We start from the raw sequence: 22,258 nt of genomic DNA, 5'->3' as shown, positions 1-22,258 counted from the left end.
GAGCAAACTCCAGGAGATGCTGTAGGTCCATAGGGTCATCAAGAGTTGGACACAAACGAGTGACTGGAATAACAAATAATGGCCAAGAATTCTCCAAAATTAAATGACAGACACCAAACCACAGACTTAGGAATCTTTAGTGAACACCAAGCAGGATAAGTACAAAAAAATCCACAACTGGCCATTTTATTCAGACTACAGAAACCAAAGACAAAGAAAAAAAGTGTAAAAGAGGAAAAATACACCTAACCAACAGGGAAAAAGGGGCTTCCCTGGTGGCTTACTGGTAGAAGAATCCACCTGCCAATGCAGGAGATGCAGGTTTGATCCGTGGGTCTCATTTCCTGGAGAAGGAAATGGCAATCTACTCCAAGATTCTTGCCTGGGAAATCCCATGGACAGAAAAGCCTCATGGGCTACAGTCCATAGAGTCACAAAAGAGTGAAATAGGACTTAGCAACTGAATAACAACAACAGGAAAAAGATAGAACTACGCTGGACTTCTCATCAGAGACCATGAAAGCAAGAAAAGAGTATATCGGAACTGTCTATACTACCCTTGTATTTTTTTTCTGTTAATCTAAAATTGCTCTAAAACAAAGGGTTATTTTTCTTTAATGTAAAACAATAGGCTTGTGACACTGACTGTGCTCAGAGGACATTTCCCTCTTGTCAAGATGGGTTTTATAATCCTCAGTGTGGTCAGATATTTTGGTGTTCTTTGTAATCAAGGAAGGACAATGAAAATACTGAAACTAGAAAAGGAAGAAATGAAGAACCCTGGGGTCATTAGAAGGAAAGAAATCTTAAAAATTTGGGCAGAAATAAATGCAAAAGAAACAAAAGAGATCATAGCAAAAATCAACAAAGCCAAAAGCTGGACTTTGAGAGGATAAATAAAATTGACAAACCATTAGCCAGACTCATTAAGAAACAAAGGGAGAAAAATCAAACCAATAAAATTAAAAATGAAAATAGAGAGATCACAACAGACAACACAGAAATACAAAGGATCATAAGAGACTACTATCAGCAATTATATGCCAATAAAATGGACAACGTGGAAGAAATGGACAAATTCTTAGAAAAGTACAACTTTCCAAAACTCGATCAGGAAGAAACAGAAAATCTTAACAGACCCATTACAAGCACAGAAACTGAAACTGTAATCAGAAATCTTCCAGCAAACAAAAGCCCAGGTCCAGACAGCTTCACAGCTGAATTCTACCAAAAATTTAGAGAAGAGCTAACACCCATCCTACACAAACTCTTCCAGAAAATCTCAGAGGAAGGTAAACTTCTAAACTCATTCTATGAGGCCACCATCACCCTAATACCAAAACCTGACGACAATGCCACAAAAAAAAAAAAAAAAAAAAAAACTACAGGCCAATATCACTGATGAACATAGATGCAAAAATCCTTAAGCAAATTCTAGCAATCAGAATCCAACAACACATTAAAAAGATCATACATCATGACCAAGTGGGCTTTATGCCAGGGATGCAAGGATTCTTCAATATCCGCAAATCAATCAATGTAATACACCACACTAACAAATTGAAAAATAAAAGCCATATGATTATCTCAATAGATGCAGAGAAAGCCTTTGACAAAATTCAACATCCATTTATGATAAAAAAAAAAAAAACTCTCCAGAAAGCAGGAATAGAAGGGACATACCTCAACATAATCAAAGCTATATATGACAAACCCACAGCAAACATTATCCTCAATGGTGAAAAATTGAAAGCATTTCCCCTAAAATCAGGAACAAGACAAGGGTGCCCACTTTCACCATTACTATTCAACATAGTTTTGGAAGTTTTGGCCACAGCAATCAGAGCAGAAAAAGAAATAAAAGGAATCCAAATTGGAAAAGAAGAAGTAAAACTCTCACTGTTTGCAGATGACATGATCCTCTAGATAGAAAACCCTCAAGACTCCATCAGAAAATTACTAGAGCTAATCAATGAATATAGTAAAGTTGCAGGATATAAAATCAACACACAGAAATCCCTTGCATTCCTATACACTAATAATGAGAAAATAGAAAGAGAAATTAAGGAAACAATTCCATTCACCATTGCAACGGAAAGAATAAAATACTTAGGAATATATCTACCTAAAGAAACAAAAGACCTATATATATAAAACTATAAAACACTGGTGAAAGAAATCAAAGAGGACACTAATAGATGGAGAAATATACCATGTTCATGGATTGGAAGAATCAATATAGTGAAAATGAGTATACTACCCAAAGCAATCTATAAATTCAATGCAATCCTTATCAAGCTACCAACGGTATTTTTCACAGAGCTAGAACAAATAATTTCACAATTTGTATGGAAATACAAAAAACCTCGAATAGCCAAAGCAATCTTGAGAAAGAAGAATGGAACTGGAGGAACCAACCTGCCTGACTTCAGGCTGGACTACAAAGCCACAGTCATCAAGACAGTATGGTACTGGCACAAAGACAGAAATATAGATCAATGGAACAAAATAGAAAGCCCAGAGATAAATTCACGCACATTTGGACACCTTATCTTTGACAAAGGAGGCAAGAATATACAATGGAGAAAAGACAATCTCTTTAACAAGTGGTGCTGGGAAAACTGGTCAACCACTTGTAAAAGAATGAAACTAGAACACTTTCTAACACCATACACAAAAATAAACTTAAAATGGATTAAAGATCTAAATGTAAGACCAGAAACTATAAAACTCCTAGAGGAGAACATAGGCAAAACACTCTCCGATATACATCACAGCAGGATCCTCTATGACCCACCTCCCAGAATATTGGAAATAAAAGCAAAAATAAACAAATGGGACCTAATTAAAATTAAAAGCTTCTGCACAACAAAGGAAACTATTAGCAAGGTGAAAAGACAGCCTTCAGAATGGGAGAAAATAATAGCAAATGAAGCAACTGACAAAGAATTAATCTCAAAAATATACAAGCAACTCCTGCAGCTCAATTCCAGAAAAATAAACGACCCAATCAAAAAATGGGCCAAAGAACTAAATAGATATTTCTCCAAAGAAGACATACAGATGGCTAACAAACACATGAAAAGATGCTCAACATCACTCATTATCAGAAAAATGCAAATCAAAACCACAATGAGGTACCATTTCACACCAGTCAGAATGGCTGCGATCCAAAAGTCTACAAGCAATAAATGCTGGAGAGGGTATGGAGAAAAGGGAACCCTCGTACACTGTTGGTGGGAATGCAAACTAGTACAGCCACTATGGAGAACAGTGTGGAGATTCCTTAAAAAACTGGAAATAGTATTGCCATACGATCCAGCAATCCCACTGCTGGGCATACACACCAAGGAAACCAGAATTGAAAGAGACACGCGTACCCCAATGTTCATTGCAGCACTGTTTATAATAGCCAGGACATGGAAGCAACCTAGATGTCCATCAGCAGACGAATGGATAAGAAAGCGGTGGTACATATACACAATGGAGTATTACTCAGCCATTAAAAAGAATACATTTGAATCAGTTCTAATGAGGTGGATGAAACTGGAGCCTATTATACAGAGTGAAGTAAGCCAGAAAGAAAAACACCGATACAGTATACTAATGCATATATATGGAATTTAGAAAGATGGTAATGATAAACCCTGTATGCAAGACAGCAAAAGAGACACAGATGTCTCGAACAGTCTTTTGGACTCTGTGGGAGAGGGCGAGGGTGGGATGATTTGGGAGAATGGTATTGAAACATGTATAATATAATATGTGAAATGAATCGCCAGACCAGTTTTGAAGCATGATACAGGATGCTCGGGGCTTATGCACTGGCATGACCCAGTGCATAAGGATGGTATGGGGAGGGAGGTGGGAGGGGGGTTCAGGATGGGGGACACGTGTACACCCATGGCAGATTCATGTTGATGTGTGGCAAAACCAATACAATATTGTAAAGTAATTAGCCTCCAATTAAAATAAATGAATTTATATTAAAAAAAAAAGAAAGTACTGAAAAATCCTGGGAGGAGCTACTTTGCATATCTATTTCCACACTGTTTCAAGAGGCAGTATGACATAGAAGTTAAACATATGTAAACTTGAATCAAATTGTCAGGTTTCAAATACTGGCTTCACCAATTTCCAGCCATGTCAACTTGCCCAAGCTATTTAATTCCTCTGTGCCCCAATTTCCTCATGTGTAAAATGGGAATAATTGTAGTATCTACATTACAGAGCTACGATGAAGATATTTACACACATAAAGCACACAGATTGGTTTAATATATGCCTTGTTTATCTAAGTTGAGGATTGAAGGTTTTATTTCTTTAACTTTCTTCCTAGTCTAACATATCGGATGTGTTAAATGTATACAGGCATATATTGTTTTATTTCATTTTGCTTTATTTTGCTTCACAGATACTGCATTTGTTACAAATTTAGAAGTTTTCTGATAACCCTGTATGGAGCAAGTCTATAAGCACCATTTTTCCAACAGCATTTGCTCACTTCCTATCTCTATGTCATATTTTGGTAATTCTTACAGTATTTTAAACTTCTCCATTATATTATATTAACATAATAATATGATGCAATTAATATGATGTATATTATATTAACATAATACTACAATTTTATAATAACATAAAAATATAAGATGGTGAACTGAATCGATAAACGTATGTGTTCTGACTGTTCCACTGACCAGTCATCACTGCTCTTCCGCCTCAGGCTTCCTTATTCTCTGAGACACAACATTATTCAGATTAGGCCAATTAATAATCCACAATGGACCCTAAGTGTTCAACTGAAAGAGCTGCATGTCTCTCAATTTAAATCGAGAGTTAGAAATGATTAAGCTTAGTGAGGAATGTATTTCAAAAGCTGAGGAAGTCTGAATGCTAGCCCTCTTGAACCAGTCAGCCAAGTTGTGAATGCAAAGGAAAAGTCTTTGAAGGAAACTAAAAGTGCTAGTCCAGTGAACACACAAATGATAATGGTAAGTGAAGCAGTCTTATTAGTGATATGGAAAAGTTTTAGTGGACTGGGTAGAAGACTAAATCAGGTACAAGTGTCCCTTAAGCTAAAGCCTAATCCAGGACAAGGTTCTAGCTTCCTTCAATTCTATAAAGGCTCAGAGAGATGAGGAATCTGCAGAAGAAAGGTTTGAAGCTAGGAGAGATCCGTTAATGAGATTGAAGGAGAGAAGCCATCTCCATAGCACAGAAGTGTAAGATGAAACAGCAAGTGCTAAGAGAGAAGTTGCAGCAACTTATCCAGAAGATCTAGCTAAGATGTATTAAGCTACAAACTTTTCATGTAGATAAAACAGCCTCTTATTGGAAGAAGATGCCATCTAGGACTCTTATAGCTATAGAGGAGAAGTCAAGGCAGGGTTCAAAACTTCAAAGGACAGGTTGACTCTCTTTTTAGAGGTGAATTCAGCTCATGACTTAAAATTGAAGCTGATGCCGATTTATCATTCCAAGACACTAGGACCATTTAGAATTATGCTACATCTACCCTGGCCCTGCTCTATAAATGGAAAAATAGAGCCTGAATGACAGAACATCTGTTGACAACATGTTTTACTGAGTATTTTAAGCCTACTATAGAGAACTACTGCTCAGAAAAAAAATTTCTTTCAAAACATAACTGCTCACTGACAATGCACGTGGTCACCCAAGGTCTCTTAAGGAAATATAAAGCAAAATTATGTTGTTTCAGGCCTACTAGCACATCTATTCTGTAGCCCATGGCTTGTGGAGTAATTTAAAGTTTGAAGTCTTATTATTTAATAAATACATTTCATAAGACTATAACTGTCATAGAGAGTGATTCCTCTGATAGGAAGTAAAGGATTCACCATTTTAGAAATCATTAAGAATATTCAAGACTCATGAGAAGAGGTCAAAATACCAATATTATCAGGAATTTTGAAGCAGTTGATTCCTTCCTTGTGGATGACTTTGAAAAGTTCAAGACTTTAGTGGAATAAGTCATTATAGATGTGGCAGAAATAGTAAGAGAATTAGAAGTAGAGTCTGATGATGTGACTGAATTGCCGCAGTCTCTTTTTAGAGGTGATCAAACTCTAACACATGAGAAGTTGTTTCTATGGATAAGCAAAGAGTGGTTTCTTGAGATACAATCTACTCCTGTGAAGATGTTGTGAAGATTGATGAAATGACAACAAAGGATTTAAAACCATCACATAAACTTAGTTGATAAAACAGTGGCATGATTTTAGAGGATGGATTTCAAATTTTGAAAGAAGTTCTACTGTGGGGAAAATGCTATCAAAAAGCACTGCATGCCACCGAGAAATCTTTCATAAAAGGAAGAGTCAGTTAATGTGGCAAACTTCATTGTTGTCTTATTTTAAGAGATTGTCACACAGCCACCCCAAGTGTGAGCAACCACTACCTTGATCAGTCAGCAGCCATCAACACTGAGGCAAGATCCTCCACCAGCAATGAGATTATCACTTGCTGAAGGCTTGGATGATGGTTACCGTTTTTCAGCAATAAATTATTTTTAATTAAAGTATGTACATTGCTTTTTTTAGACATAATACTGCTGCTAAGTCACTTCAGTCATGTCCGACCCTGTGCGACCCATAGACGGCAGCCCACCAGGCTACCCCATCCCTGGGATTCTCCAGGCAAGAACACTGGAATGGGTTGCCATTTCCTTCTCCAATGCATAAAAGTGAAAAGTGAAAGTGAAGTCACTCAGTTGTGTGCGACTCTTAGCGACCCCATGGACTGCAGCCCACCAGGCTCCGCTATCCATGGGATTTTCCAGGCAAGACTACTGGAGTGGGGTGCTATCGCCTTCTCCAAGACATAATACTACTGAACACTTAATAGTATAGTGAACACTGCACAGTATAATGTAAACATAACTTTCATATACATTGAGAAACCCCAAAATTTGTGTGACTCGCTTTATTGTGATATTCACTTTACTGCTGTGGTCTAAAGTGACTTCCCTGGTGGCTCAGATGGAAAAGCGTCTGCATACAATGCAAGAGACCTGGGTTCAATCCTTGGGTCAGGAAGATCCCCTGGAGAAGGAAATGGCAAACCACTCTGTACTTTTGCCTGGAAAATCCTATGGATGGAGGAGCCTGGTGGGCTATAGCCCATGGGGTCTCAAAGAGCTGGACATGACTGAGCAACTTCACTTTCTTTTCTTTCTTACTGCTGTGGTCTAAAACCAAATCCTCAATATCTCTGAGGTATGCCTGTATTCTTTGGAAAAAATATCATATCTAAATCAAGCTCATTACTCTAAATAATTCCATATTTTGCACTAAAGCTTCAGTATATTTACATTTAAAATGGCACTGGACATATGTTCAGCAAGGTACAAGTTTGATATACAAAGTCAACTGCACAACAGTAATGAACAATTTAACAATGAAGTAGAGAAAATAATTCCTTTTATAATAGCATAAAAAGAGCAAGATACTTAAGAATAAATTCAATCAAAAAGTGCCAGGCTTGTACACCAAAAGCTACAAAACATTGTTCAAAGAAATAAAAGGCCTAATAAATGGAAAGATACTATGTGTTCATACAACAGAAGATTAATATTATCAAATACTGGGGGCAATGCTACCTAAATTGATCTACAGATTCAACAAAAAGCCCATCAAAATACCAACAAGTTTTTTTAATAGAAATAGACTAGCTGAACCTAAAATTCATACAGAATTGCAGAGAACACAAACAGCTCAAACAATTTTTTTTTTTTAAGTTGGAGGAGTCATAGTTTTATTTCAAAACCTAATATAATGCTAAAATAATCATGCCATTGTGGTGTTAGTATAAGGACAGACATTGAATAGAATAGAATTGACAGTCCAAAATAAACCCATACGTCTAAGGTCATTTGATTGTTGCCAAAGATTGCAAGACCATTAAATGGAGAAACAGTACTTCCAAACAGTCCCGCTAGAACATTTGGCTATATAATGAAAAATAAGGAACTCTCACCATTACGTCACACCACACACAAAAATTAAATCAAAATAAATCAAAGATCTAAATGTAAGAGTTAAAATAATAAAATCCTTAGAAGAAAATCTAATTGTTAATCATTATGACTTCATATTAGGTAATAATTTCTTAAATATGACACCAAAAGAAAAAAAATTAAATGAGTCTTCATCAAAATGAAAAATTTAGTATGTCAAAGAACACTATCAAGAAATTAAAAACAACCCACAGGAGAAAAATATCTGCAATCAATAATAAGATAATCTTTAGAGTTTAATAATAAAAGGATAAATAACTAAAGAATGGTCAAAGGATTTGAACAGACATGTCTCCCAAGAAGTTATACAAATGGCTAAGTACATGAAAAGATGATACCAGCTATGAGGCAAACACAAATCAAACTATGAGATACCACTTCACACTAAGATGGATATAATAAAAACTGAAAAATGGCAAGTAATGGCAAAGATGTGGAGAAATTGTCATCCTCACACATTGCTAGTGGAATGTTAAATGGTTCAGTCACTGCAGAAAACAGTTTACAATTTCTCAAAACATTAAGCATAGAGCTATTGTATGATCCAGCAATTCCACTCCTAGGTATATACCAGAGAGAATTAAAAATATACACTCATACAAAAACTTGTACATGAATATTTATATCAGCATTATTCATAATAGCCAAAACGTGGAAACATCCTAAATATGCATCAGTCAATAAAAGGATAAATGATATGTGATCCAATGGAAAATCATTAGGCCACAAAAAGGAATGAAGTACTGATACATGCTACAATATGGATGAACCCTGAAAACATTATGCTTAATGAAAAAAAAAAAGACAAAAAAGTTATATATCATATGATTCCATTTATATCCAGAATAGATATAGAAAGCAGATTAGTGTTTGCCAGGAAGTAGGAGTAGAGAGAAAGGAAGGGATACAAGGGATCCAAAAAAACATATTTTTGTTTTATTTTTTTAAGGTAATGAGAAATTCTGGAATTAGATGATAACAGTTGTACAACCTTGTGAATATACTAAAAACCACTGACTTGTACACTACTGATTTATACATTTAAAATGGTAAATTTTATGGTCTGTGAATTATATATCTCTCACTCTCTCCTGTACCAGTCAAGGACATGGCAGAAAGTAGATGGCATATTTAGATGGCTTAATGAAAGTGAATTTCATAAAGGGACTATTTATACATATAATAATAGTGTTAAGGTGGGGAAAGTAGAGCAGTTCGAAGTGTATTGGAATTAGCAATACTGGAGCAGCATTATCACTAGGACTGAAAGGGCAACAAGTGAAAATTGTCCAGAACTTGGGAAGAGTTACAGCTGAAGAAGAAGGCCACAAAACAGACCCTGGGCCTTCAGTAGAGACTCATTCCTCTGCCAAACAGTCTTGGAAGAGAAGGAGGCTGGGTAATAAATATCCAATTTACTTTCTCCTCCCTTCCACTGATTAGTAGCAGTACCTCCACAATCAACAAAACTCAGTAGAAGTCAATAGGTAAGGAGCCCCATCTAACTCAATAGAAGTCAGTGCTCTGGGGCACAGAGCTGAAGGGAGAACAATTTCAATGCACCAAGAGAGGGCAAAGAGAAGATACAGCAGGATCATTCTGATTACTGTCTGGAGAATCAGTTCTAGGGAGAGGGGAACTAGAGTAGCCTCCTGAGAACAGGAAGCTATGTCAGAATTCCAGGATAATGGTGATGATGATTTGTACAGCCATGATAGTCACAGACATGAAAGATTAAAAAGAAGCCTCCAATATCTACTTTGACCTTTAAAGCAGTACCTAGGAACAAAATATATGGTAAATCACAGACCAGAAATGTCAAACAACCTGATTTTCCAGTGTTGAGACGAGAACCTAAGTCCAACCCAAGTTGACTGAAAGCCAAAGCAAAAATACCTTGTGGGAAGATGAGGCCCCACAGAACTGCTATATTAATTGTTTCCCCAGCCCTGGTTCCCTTTTTACTGGGATTGCAGTCTTGAGGCTGAGCCTCTGCTGGCTGAGCAGAGCAAGTGATTATCTGAGGACTTTTTTCTCATAGATTTTTGGAATGGAAAGGAGCCTTTCAATAATTTAGTCCATTCTCAATTTATAAAGGAGGATGCTGAGGCCAATGGTTTGGCTTATCTTACCCATCAAAGCTGCTCAGTGAGCAAACGGCACAGCTGGTCCTAGAATCTAGGTAGTCCCATTGCTAACCTGAAAGGCGTTCAGTCATATTTCCGTAACTGGGAGGTGTCCATCTCAATTGCCTTGTCTTTCAGCAACCTTCTAATTATCTAACCTACCTAATTATTAAAGGTGATCCCAACCACGACAGTCTTCTTTTGGTCTTTAATCCTGCTGTGTTGGAAGAGGAAAAGCGAGCACACAGTTTAAAGTGAGATCAACAGTGAAAGGATTTCCAAAATATTAGTAGCATAACTCAGTGGTTAAAAATGATGTTTTTAGGTATCATTTTCAGGAGCAATGTATTTGTTTGGCATCCAATTATGATTCAGCATGTCAGACTGTATTACTCATGTAGTTTTACCTTCGGATATCACAGTTACAGCTCAATATAGTAAGTAGAGACTTCTGGAGGGAAAAGGCAGCTTTTGATTTAACTCTGCTTTCACATATGGAGCACATATTGTGGTGTCAGGGCAACAGAAAAAGAGTTAAGAAAAGGCTGAAACCTCCGGAGAAATGTGAGGCTTGTGGTCAAAACTGAAAGTACCACCTGAAAAATGCATCCTGAGAGAATGCTGTATTTGTGCCTCGTATTGTGACTTTCTTATCTCACTTCGCCGCCAGGAAAATCTTGAGACTCCAAAGTCAAGATGAGAGTTACCTCTTCTCTCCATTCCATTTTTGTAGCCTTTAGACCCAATCTGATTGTAAAGTTTATGGGTTATTCATTTCATTTTAAAGTATGTAAGAATATACATCAGTGATCAAGACAGGGATACTTTTCAGGTGCTTAGAATCCTAAAAAATATTTGTTGCAAGCCTCTATCTAGATGAACAATTTGAACCACCTCAAATCAGCTGTGTCATATCTGGGACTATTCTGGCAATCCCATAGTACCAGACATTGAGAAAGAAATTGCATCAATACTTTCACCAGTGGGAGGCCCCTGACAGGCCTCTCTGTTGGAACGAGCTTAGCTGGGGGTCCCAGGATGACCCCACAGGGGTAAGACTCACAGCTGCTCCAGGATCTGGCTGACTGAACTACAGAGGGGCTGGTACTTCAGTGCAAAGTGGGAAATAGGACAGGGCCCATGCCCATTTCAGTCTGGGCTTGAGTTTGTGCTATTGCTGAAGAACAGAGGGAGACAAGAGTAAATTCCAAGGAAGTCATTTCAAAGGCAGATTCTTCTAAGGGTACGGTTAGGCCAGGTCCTTGCGTGTCAGTCTAAAGGAAGTTCTGAGGACAGATCTAAGTTCCTGTGTCAAAGACCTTATCACGTCCATGGACCTTTCCATCCAGTGGGAAAAGCAGACATTCCCCAACTCTGTACAAGTGAAATTGTTATTTTTCAAGGTGACGTTGATATGACATGGTTATCCTTAGCCCAGGCTTGAAGGGCATGAATGTCTTCCCTAAGGAGAAGATGCTTAGATGAGATGCAAGGGTAGGCATGGACTAGGTGACAAGTGAGGTTTTTTCCAGAGAGCATGCATGAGGGCTCTGAGCAGGGGCACCAGGATGTTCACCAGGAACTGAAAGTCCAGAATCAGTGTAAAGAACAGAGTAAGGGAAGATGACCACTATTGAGTAAGACTCAGAAGAAGGCAATTCTTCCTGCTTGCTAATCATTTTCTGTGGCCTTGTTACTCCAAGTGTGAAAAATGGAACCATGGCATTAATACCTTCTGAGTTTGCTAGAGATGGACAGCCTCAGGTCTCACTGCAAACTTACTGGATCAGAATTTCACTTGAACATTTCCCCCAGTGAGTTTAAGAAGCACTGGTCTATGATATTCAATTCTTTTAAGGCACTGAAACATAATTAGGAAGTAACTACACAAACCGTCCTGGCTACACTTGGCCCACACAATGAAGGAGATCACCACAGTTTTAAGATAACAATGTAAAATCTGTTTGGAAGGTGTGATCCCCACGAGCAATGTATGAATCCTCATTTATAACATTTATATACACCAGGTTAGAATGAAATTATAATTTCCCAGAGAGAGATGCTTTTTGTTAGCCTGGATTGCGGGTAATAGTACTGGAGATGGAAGTTGACACTCCTCCTTCTAAAGCAGTGCCCAGAAACTTGAAATTCTACACAGCACTCCTGTGTACCTCCCATTCAGAATTATACATGCATTTAAAACAAAGAGTTTCTCTCTTAAGGTTAACATGTCATTTCAGCATTATTTTAAAGGCCAAATCCTGCAGGAACCAATTCCTTTTTTTTTTAACTAAACCTTTGTTAACTAAGTAAATTTACATAGCTACACTTTTTAAAACAGAAAAAACAGTATCTATGTATATAACAATGCCACAAAAGTATGATTTCTACTAATTCCAGGAAGAAAGCCTATATAAAATGCAGCACCAGAAAATAAGAGGAGTTGCAATTCTTAAAAATGAAAATAGCTAAAAAACAAACAATAGATGGTACATTAAAAATCAAGACTTTTTGCTTTTCTTCAGGAGACAAAACCGCCAGCTTCAAAAAGTAATTCAACAAAATCTGTATACCTATTTTTCTACCAAAAACATCTAATAAACATCAGAATCCATGTATTCTTAATTCTTATTTTTAAAATGGTAAAAATTTGTATGCAGATGGCCAATAGGCACATGAAAAGATGTTCAACATCACTAATCATCAGGAAAATACAAATCAAAACCACAATGCAATATTACTTCACATCTGTCAGAATGGCTATTATCAAAAGACAAGAAATAACAAACACTGGTGAATTGGTGAGGATGTGGAAAAAAGGGAATCCTCATGTATTATTGATGGGAATGTAAACTGGTACAACCACTATGGAAAACAGTATGGAGGTTCCTCAAAAAATTAAAAATTAATCTGCCATACAATCTAGCAACTCTATTCCTGGATATTTATCCCAAGAAAACAAAACCACTAATTTCAAAAGATACATGCACCCCAATGTTCAGAGCAGCATTATCTACTACAGTCAAGATACGGATGCAACCTAAGTTTCCATCAACAGATGAGTGGATAAGGAAGATGTGGCATACATTTTCAATGGAATATTACTCATCCATAAAAAAGAATGAAAGTTTGATTAAACGTGGATGGATTTGGAAGATAGAATGCTTAGATAAATAAGTCAGAAAGAGAAAGATAAATCCAGTATGCTTTTACTTATATGTGGAATCTAAAAAATAAAATAAACAATTACACCAAAATAGAAACAGACTCATGATACAGAGAACAAAATAGAGGTTACCAGAGGCTAGAGAGGTGGGAGGAAGGGCAAAATACGTAAAGGGGTTTTAGAGTATAAAGTAAGTTATAAGGATGTAATGGACAGCACAGGGAATATAGTCAATATTAACTGTAAAGTTAGTATTATTGTCATATCAAATTACCATGTTGTACACTGAAATAAGTATAATATTGTAACTTAACTATAATTCATTTTTAAAAAATCTGTATGGAATCAAGAATTAAGAAATCTCTAAACCCAAGTAAAATTTCTCTTGACAATGAAATTAGTAACACATTTCTTTAAGATAATTTTCTTTAGACAATTGTGTTTTCTTAGTCTCACACTTAGTGTGTAAAAAACACATACATACACACACACACAGAGTAAATAAGCCTAGTTGATAGACAGCAATGAAAGAAAGAAGAGTCCTAAGAGTCCAGTGATTCCAATGAGCTAGAACAAGGAGTTTGAGATCATTTAGGGTTATGTTTAAGTGAGAATCGACAAGTCTTAAAGTTCTATGCTTATTATTAAACATATATATTCTTTTAAAAATATTTTCTAAGAAAGTTTAATAATTTCCCTAATCTAAATTGATTCTTCCTTGAAAGAGTCTATGAAATAATACAAAAAATACACTTATAACAAGCAGTGCCTGGTATAATAAATGCCCAATAAATGTTTCTCAACATTAATTTAACTGAGAATGGCCAGCTATAAACAAAATTCCATCTTCTATCCAGTCTTTAAATATCTTCAAATCATCTCATCCCCTTCAAGAATTTTCTGATTCCCTGGCTCAAAATTCAGTCTATAAGTACACACATATAATGAGCCCTAATAATGTTCTTGTCACAGTGCTTCTTTTGGGATAAACTTTCAGGTTTTCTATCTTTTCCTCTCCTCTTGTTCCCACCAAGTGATCAACTGTTAATTGGCAAAAAAGTAACTGTCACGATAGTTTTAAAAGACAATAAAAGTGGCAATGTAGGTCTCCTCATGTGGCATAGAAACTTTTAAATATGGATCAAGGTAGTCACCTTGTCAAAATTTCACATAGGTCTACACCTCTGGAAAAAATACCATTACATTGTGCTTCTCATTGTGCTATAACTGGTCCTGGGGCTACCAACGTGATACAGATTGTATGTTACAAAATGCAGATCAGATTTGAGTGCTTCTTCTTAAATGCCTAATGGGAAACAGAAAAGCCCTGTAATGCTACACTAACTTATAAGGGCTGTGGCTCCACTTACAGAAACCAGAACAGCTTCCAGCTGGCATGGAGCCCACAGCTCAGACTCAGTCTCACATAGAGAAAGCCGTAAGAGAGGAGAAAGGGAACTCCGATTTGACAGAGGAGTTCAAATAGCTTTCCTTTAATCTATTGAACTACATGAAGTATAGTATATGCCTAACGATTCTTCGAGGAAAATATTCTATGTAAATGTTATCATTAAATAATAGTGACGACAGTCATAAAGAACCGAGTGACCCTAAAGCATAATATTGAAAGACAGTGGAATAATAATGATACCAACTGAGGAGAAAATTGATGTAAGTAAATGGCCTGATAGACAAGAAACGAATGCAGAATTATAATAAATTTTCACTGCCATGCTTCTGAGAAACGTCTAATACAACCCAGTCATGTATAGTTAAGCAGTGTTTGTACTACTGCTCCTTAGTTTTCCTTCCATGATCCTCAAAAAGGTAAAAATTTTAAGATTATGTAAAACATACAGCTAAGAAGTGTGAGTTCAACTGCAGCCTCTAATAAATTGGAAATTGATACCTGGAGCTTGGCGTTAAGAAATATTCTAAGGTCATCTCAGTGGGGAAGGGAGGACCAGGATCCCTGAGTGTCTGTTGCATGAAGTAAGGAGTAAAGCAGAAAGAGACCATAGGAGAATGTTTCATAGTGGCCAGGACTGCCCTAGAGATTTGCTGAAACCATCCAGTGGCTGTACAGGTATCAGTAGTTTTGCTATTTTACAAAACGTAAGTTTCATGTCAAAATTAACAGCTTATTTGAAATTTTTAATTTTTTTCTAGTACTGTGCATTTCTTCCTTAACCCACCATCATTAATTTTCTGCCTTTATTATTATTTCACTGATGAAATGACTCCATTTCTCTCCTTGCTTCTACCTGTCCTGCTACAGTCGCTCCTTGTCCTAAGTGTCCCTTCTGTCACGTTGATCTTATTACAACATTTATTTCTGACTTTGGACTCAAAAACAGTGTTACATTTATGAGATAAAAGTCAAGTTCTTAGCCTGAACCACTAGGTTCTTGATATGGCTAGCTTCTATCATGACCATTTCCAATGGCTAATCTGAATAAGAATTTATCTGTGACTCATGTAAATTCCAGCTGAAACAAGAGAAGGGCCTCAGCTCCATGCAATCATTCAGGAACAAGAAATAAAGAGGTTCTGTGATCTTCAATGTGGGTATAAAATCAAGTCACCAAATGAGAAAGACAGAAAGTGGAGATTTTTGTTAGTCAGACCTCCAATTCACATTCTACTAGCCAGGATCAGTCATGTGATCAAAATATCTGCAAAGGAGTTTGGAAAATGTGCCTGGTAGCAGAAAGAAATGGATTTACTGAACAGCAAGGCACTGTCTGTCTCAGATCTACACAGTCTGCTAAAAACTTCCAAACAACTTTAAACTCTTCATCAAATACAGCCTTGCTGTTATTTAGCTGCTTCAGTCATGTCTGACTCTTTCCCAACCCCATATCTGCAGCCCATCAGGCTCCTCTGTCCATGGGATTTCCCACGCAAGAATACTCAAGTGGGTTGCCATTTCCTTCTCCTTACCTATTTATTCACTCCTGGCTATGCCCATCCTATTTATAATCTTTTTCAGCAACTAAGGCTGCCCTTGATCCACCTTATTTGGTCTCCACTTTCTCGGCACATCTAAACTCTATATACCTTTCAGAACAAGGTTTACATTTCACATTGCCCATGAGGCTTCCATGGCTTCATGGTCATCCCTGCTTCTTTAAAACAGAGAGCACTATTTTTCACATTATTTATTGAAAGATTCTGCTTCAAATATTAGTAGGCATCGTGAAGAGACTGTGTGTGCATATCCAAGTCATGGAATGAACTATAGGGCTACCTGTATCAAGAGTTAGCTGTATCAAAGGAAGACTGGCTTGTTTCAAAGTACGAACCGACTACACGCACTCCTGTGCATGTTGTGATAGTCCACGCCACCCTGTGTACTCCATGACTTTTGGACAGACAAGACATGGAATCTGCCCATTCCATGGCCTAACAGGTCCGCAGTCTCTGGGACCCACTTCTCATTGACAGCAGTGAATCTCAGCTCTCACATTAGTGCAGAACGACTTCCTCCTCCTTTTTCCATAACTATTGGATACTAAGCTATTTTAAATAGGTTGGATGATGTAAAAGGCAAATTTCTGCCATGTGGCACAGCAGAGAAAGCCAGCCTGCAGAAAGAAAGAAGAAAGCATCTGTTCAGGAAGAAGTGACACAACAAAGAGAAAGCTAAGAAAAGCCTGACATAGTTCTAATTTCTGGTCCATCTTCTCCTGAAACTTCACTGCATTTCTACCCACTGGTTCTGAGAAGCACCCCTATATCCACATAGCTGTTTTCCTTCTTTCCTTTTGCCATGTCGGCAATGTACACAGCGGTCAAGGACATGGGACCTTGAGTCAGACAGACCCAGATTTGAATCTCAGCTCTGTCACTTACTACCCTTGTGATTGATGCAAACTATTTACCTCTCTGGATATCTGCTTTATGTTTTAAGATCTCATAAGTTTATAAAAAAGATACCCTTTGTGAAATGTCTAAAATAGTGGCTTAGAGTAAATGGTCATTAAAAAGTCATTGTTATCTTTTAAATACTCTACTTCATCTAATATTAACTGCTATTGGCTAGAAAAGACATCTTAATTATGGAAATGTTAAGTGAAATGTAGAAAGATGTCTCAGGATTGATGAAATATAGTGATACTGTTATTACTAAGCCTCTGAAAAGTATCCAAGAGTCCTTAGCACGCATTTTTCATAGGTCGTTTCAACTAAAATCCAAGGGTCACCAGGCCAGGTAGACCTAGAGCTCTTGCAACTGTTCTCCTCTCTTGTTAGAGACACAGACACTGTAACTATTATTAACATCCAGGTAAGTTTCTTATCAGAAGAATTCCAAATGCTACGTGTAAATTGAGTTTTTGTCTTTGGAAAAGTAACACTTCTCCACTTAGCTCAATGCTTCTCAGGTTGGAATGACAAGCAATAATTATTTGAGAATGAAAACTTTTTTATTCTGTTTTTCAATTTAGTGTGATAATTAATATGTGAAAGAGAAAAAAAAGGACATCTCCATTTTCATATGTTAGTTAGAATTAGCAATATTGACAAGATCAAGTAACTGTTTTGATCATTAAATAATTACAGATGCTATAGAATTTTGCAATAGAATAAAACACATGCAAATGCCAAAATTCTGTGTTAGTAAGTCACTGCCTTCAACATATGGAAATTTAATTTAATACAAATGCCTGAGAAGTATCTAATCACAGAAACAATACTAGTATCTAATGTATAAACAGTTCAGTTCGGTCGCTCAGTTGTGTCCAACTCTTTGAGACCCCATGGACTGCAGCACGCCAGACCTCCCTGTCCATCACCAACTCCTGGAGCTCACTCAAGCTCATGTCCATCGAGTCAGTGATACCATCCAACCATCTCATCCTCTGTCGTCCCCTTCTCCTCTTGCCTTCAATCTTTCCCAGCATCAGGGTCTTTTCTAGTGAGTCAGTTCTTTACATCAGGTGGCCAAAGTACTGGAGCTTCAGTTTCAGCATCAGTCCTTCCAATGAATATTCAGGACTGAATTCCTTTAGGACAGACTGATTGGATCTCCTCGCAGTCCAAGGGACTCTCAAGAGTCTTCTCCAACACCACAGTTCAAAAGCATCAATTCTTCGGCGCTCAGCCTTCTTCACAGTCCAACTCTCACATCCATACGTGACCACTGGAAAAACCATAGCTTTGACTGGACAGACCTTTGTTGGCAAAGTAATGTCTCTGCTTTCTGATATGTTGTTCAGGTTGTTCATAGCTTCTCTTCCAAGGAGCAAGCATCTTTTAATTTCATGGCTGCAGTGATTTTTTTAGCCAAAGAAAATAAAGTCTCTCACTCTTTCCATTGTTTCCCCATCTATTTGCCATGACGTGATGGGACCAGATGCCATGATCTTTGTTTTCTGAATGTTGAGTTTTAAGCCAACATTTTCACTCTCCACTTTCACTTTCATCAAGAGGCTTTTTAGTTCTTTGCTTTCTGCCATAAGGGTGGTGTCATCTGCATATCTGAGGTTATTGATATTTCTCCCAGCAATCTGGATTCCAGCTTGTGCTTCATCCAGCCCAGCATTTCTCATGATATACTCTGCATATAAGTTAAATAGGCATGGTGACAATATACAGCCTTGACGTACTCCTTTCCAGATTTGGAACCAGTCTGTTGTTCCATGTCCAGTTCTAACTGTTGCTTCTTGACCTGCATACAGATTTCTCTGGAGGCAGGTCAGGTAGTCTGGTATTCCCATCTCTTTCAGAATTTTCCACAGTTTATTGTGATCCACACAGTCAAAGGCTTTGGCATAGTCAATAAAAGAGTGTTTTTCTGGAACTCTCTTGCTTTTTCAACGATCCAACGGATGTTGGCAATTTGATCTCTGGTTCCTCTGCCTTTTCTAAATCCAGCTTGAACATCTGGAACTTCTCAGTTCACATACTTTTGAAGCCTGACTTGGAGAATTTGGGGCATTACTTTGGTAGCATGTGACATGATGCAATTGTGTAGTACTTTGAACATTCTTTGGCATTACTTTTCTTTGGGATTGGAATGAAAACTGACCTTTTACAGTTCTGGGGCCACTGCTGAGTTTTCCAAATGTGCTGGCATATTGAGCGCAGCATTTTCGCAGCATCATCTTTTAGGATTTGAAATAGCTCGACTGGAATTTCGTCACCTCCACTAGCTTTGTTTGTAGTGATGCTTCCTAAGGTTCACTTGACTTCGCATTCCAGGATGTCTGGCTCTAGGTGAGTGATCACACCATTGTGCTTATCTGGGTCATAAAGATCTTTCTTGTATAGTTCTTCTGTGTATTCTTGCCACCTCTTCTTATCTTTTGCTTCTGTTAGGTCCATACCATTTCTGTCCTTTATTGTGCCCATCTTTGCATGAAATATTCCCTTGTTATCTTTAATTTTCTTGAAGATATGTTTAGTCTTTCCCATTCTATTGTTTTTCTCTATTTCTTTATTTACATTGATCACCAAGGAAGGCTTTCTTATCTCTCCTTGTTATTCTTTGGAACTCTACATTCAAATGGGTGTATCTTTCCTTTTCGCCTTTGCCTTTAGTTTCTCTTCTTTTCTCAGCTATTTGCCAGGCTTCCTCAGACAACCAACAGTAGTAGGCAGAAAAAAGAACAAAAATACACATAATGTTTAATTGTGTGTTACATGAATAAAATTTTATTTGTTTTAAAGAAGTTTTGTATTGTCTAAGAAGTTTGCAGGAGTGCAAGTAGCTAGTTCAAAGACAGAAATAATGATTCCTAATTCTGCAGAAAACTTGAAGTCATAAGTACTTACACATTCTCTAAGAGTATCATAGAACTTACCCCATGAAATTTGTCTCTACCTCTCCAGCCCAACTGGAAGGACAAATCAGAGCAGTGGACATGTTGAAGATTTCTTTTTTAAAAAAGTGTAATTCATATCTAATATCATGGTATTACATTAGTCACATTAATTGGCAAGGGCAAACGTCAGAGGCCTTGCATAATACAACAGCATTAACTATTTTCATAAACATTGTTGACTACCTATTCTGGGCCACAAGCAGAGTGCTATGGATTCTAAAGCAAATTAAAGGATCTCAGAAAGATATAAAAACTCAAATTTTATTTCATTTTAAAGACCTATGCCAAAGAGAAAGAAAAAACAATAATAATGAGTGATATAGGGTTCCAGGTATCCCAATTCGAAACCTACTTTTAGTCTCCAAATATCTTTCAGGACACAACTCCCCTTCTGACAGCAACTGTGTAGGTGGTGAGGAAGGAAATCCAACTTACATCTGAAAAGTGTTCTTTATCACAATGACACCATCTGTCTCTCTGTTTCCTCACTCTGGTAAGTCCAAATCTTCTAGAGAGCTCCTAAGACACAAAGTTTACTATCCCAAGACATACCTAAGGCTCAAATGCATCTATGAATAATGGGGATGATCTCTTGTCTAAAAATAATTGTAATAGGGAAAAGAAACAACCTGAGAACAAAATAAGACATACGACTGTGAACCAAGTGGAAAGATGAGCAAAAGTTGGAGTTTTCCATATGGGAAAACAAAAGTAGTTTGGAAATTCTCAAAATCACAGCACCAAGCAAATGATAGGTGCTCAATATATTTCAATAAATACATTAAACTATAGAGATAATGTCTTCCTATATAACAGGAGTCAGCAAACTATGATCCAAAGGCCAAGTACAGGTCCCTGCCTCTCATAAACTTAATAAAATTTTACTGGAACACAGTCATGGTCATTTGTTTACACAGTTCGTAACTGCATCTGAGCTAAAGTGGCAGAGTTGACTTGTCAGTATAGAGAACAAATGATCAACAAAACCTGAAACAGTTGTTATATGGCCTTGTATTGAAAAAAGTTTATTTACTCTAGACATAAGAATCAGAAACTCTCCCATCCTCCTTGCCAAACCTACCAGAGTATTCTCTCCCATCCAAATGCATTTTTCTTATTTTCTTATTATTCCAAGGCTGGAGTTGCCTTTAAATACTCTCTGCTTTCTTCTTGTAGGGTCTGACATGCTGCAATTTATCACCTGTTAGGTCCATAAGGAGTCTACAGAAAGCCCATTACTTATTCTTTCTTGCATAAATACATTCCTACTGTCTAAAGGGTAAGTTTGTACTGGAGCAATTTCTTTGAAGAATCATGTGGAAACAATAGATACAGTGGTAAAATATGCACAGTAAAATAATATGAGATTATCCAGCATTCCCAAGTCTTTGATGAAGCAGAGACAAAAAGAAAGAAATGAGTATACATATATGCTAAAGATTTAAAACAAATGAAAGAAAATCATGAATCATTAAGATGGAGCTGATTCTATGCTTGAGATCCACTGATCGATAAGTAAATCCATTTGATATTTAAATCTCCCTTTATGTAATAGTTTTACAGATATCAAACAAATGGCAGGAAATTTTAAATGTGTTTGCTAAAGAGGGAACTTTTGTAAAAGTTTTAAGAAAGTATGACTAAGTAGAAATAATTTTATTTATTAGAGGCTGTACATTTAAACTAGTAATTATTTTTGAACTACTAATTATAAGACCCTTTATAATTAGTATAAAATATTATACTTATTTTGCCAATATAACAGAAATTAAGTAAATTAGGAATGGGGTATATGCTTCACAAACATTTACTGAATATAAACCATATTCTCGCTCAGTCATGTCTGACTTTTTGCAACCTCATGGACTGTAGCCTGCCAGGCTTCTCTGTTCATGGGATTATCCAGGCAAGAATATTGGAGTGGGTTGCCATGCCCTCCTCCAGGGGATCTTCCCAAGCCAGGGATTGAACCCAGATCTCCCACATTGCAGGTGTATTCTTTACCAGCTGAATCACCAGGGAAGCTCATGAGAGTCTAACAGCTGTTAAAAATGAAAGACTCTAAGTTTACTTTTATGAAGTTTAGAATCTACTAGAGACA

General features: G+C 37.1%; 1 long non-coding RNA gene across 31 annotated transcripts in view; it reads right to left on the bottom strand.

The window, feature by feature from the left end:
* Positions 1-22,258, bottom strand: part of LOC129639084 (uncharacterized) — a 436,428-nt gene that overhangs the window by 103,479 nt on the left and 310,691 nt on the right. The window contains exon 4 of one of the 31 annotated variants that reach the window (XR_008708222.1): positions 19,770-19,903. The exons of 29 other annotated variants lie outside the window; for them this stretch is intronic. This is a non-coding gene — a long non-coding RNA (uncharacterized LOC129639084). Of the gene's footprint in view, positions 1-19,769; positions 19,904-22,258 lie in introns of those variants that run through there. One more of the 31 variants, XR_008708220.1, reaches the window with a different exon arrangement.

The sequence above is a fragment of the Bubalus kerabau genome, chromosome 1 (assembly GCF_029407905.1).
Source record: "Bubalus kerabau isolate K-KA32 ecotype Philippines breed swamp buffalo chromosome 1, PCC_UOA_SB_1v2, whole genome shotgun sequence".
Lineage (NCBI taxonomy): Eukaryota > Metazoa > Chordata > Mammalia > Artiodactyla > Bovidae > Bubalus > Bubalus kerabau.
This window is presented reverse-complemented; position numbering and strand designations above follow the sequence as displayed.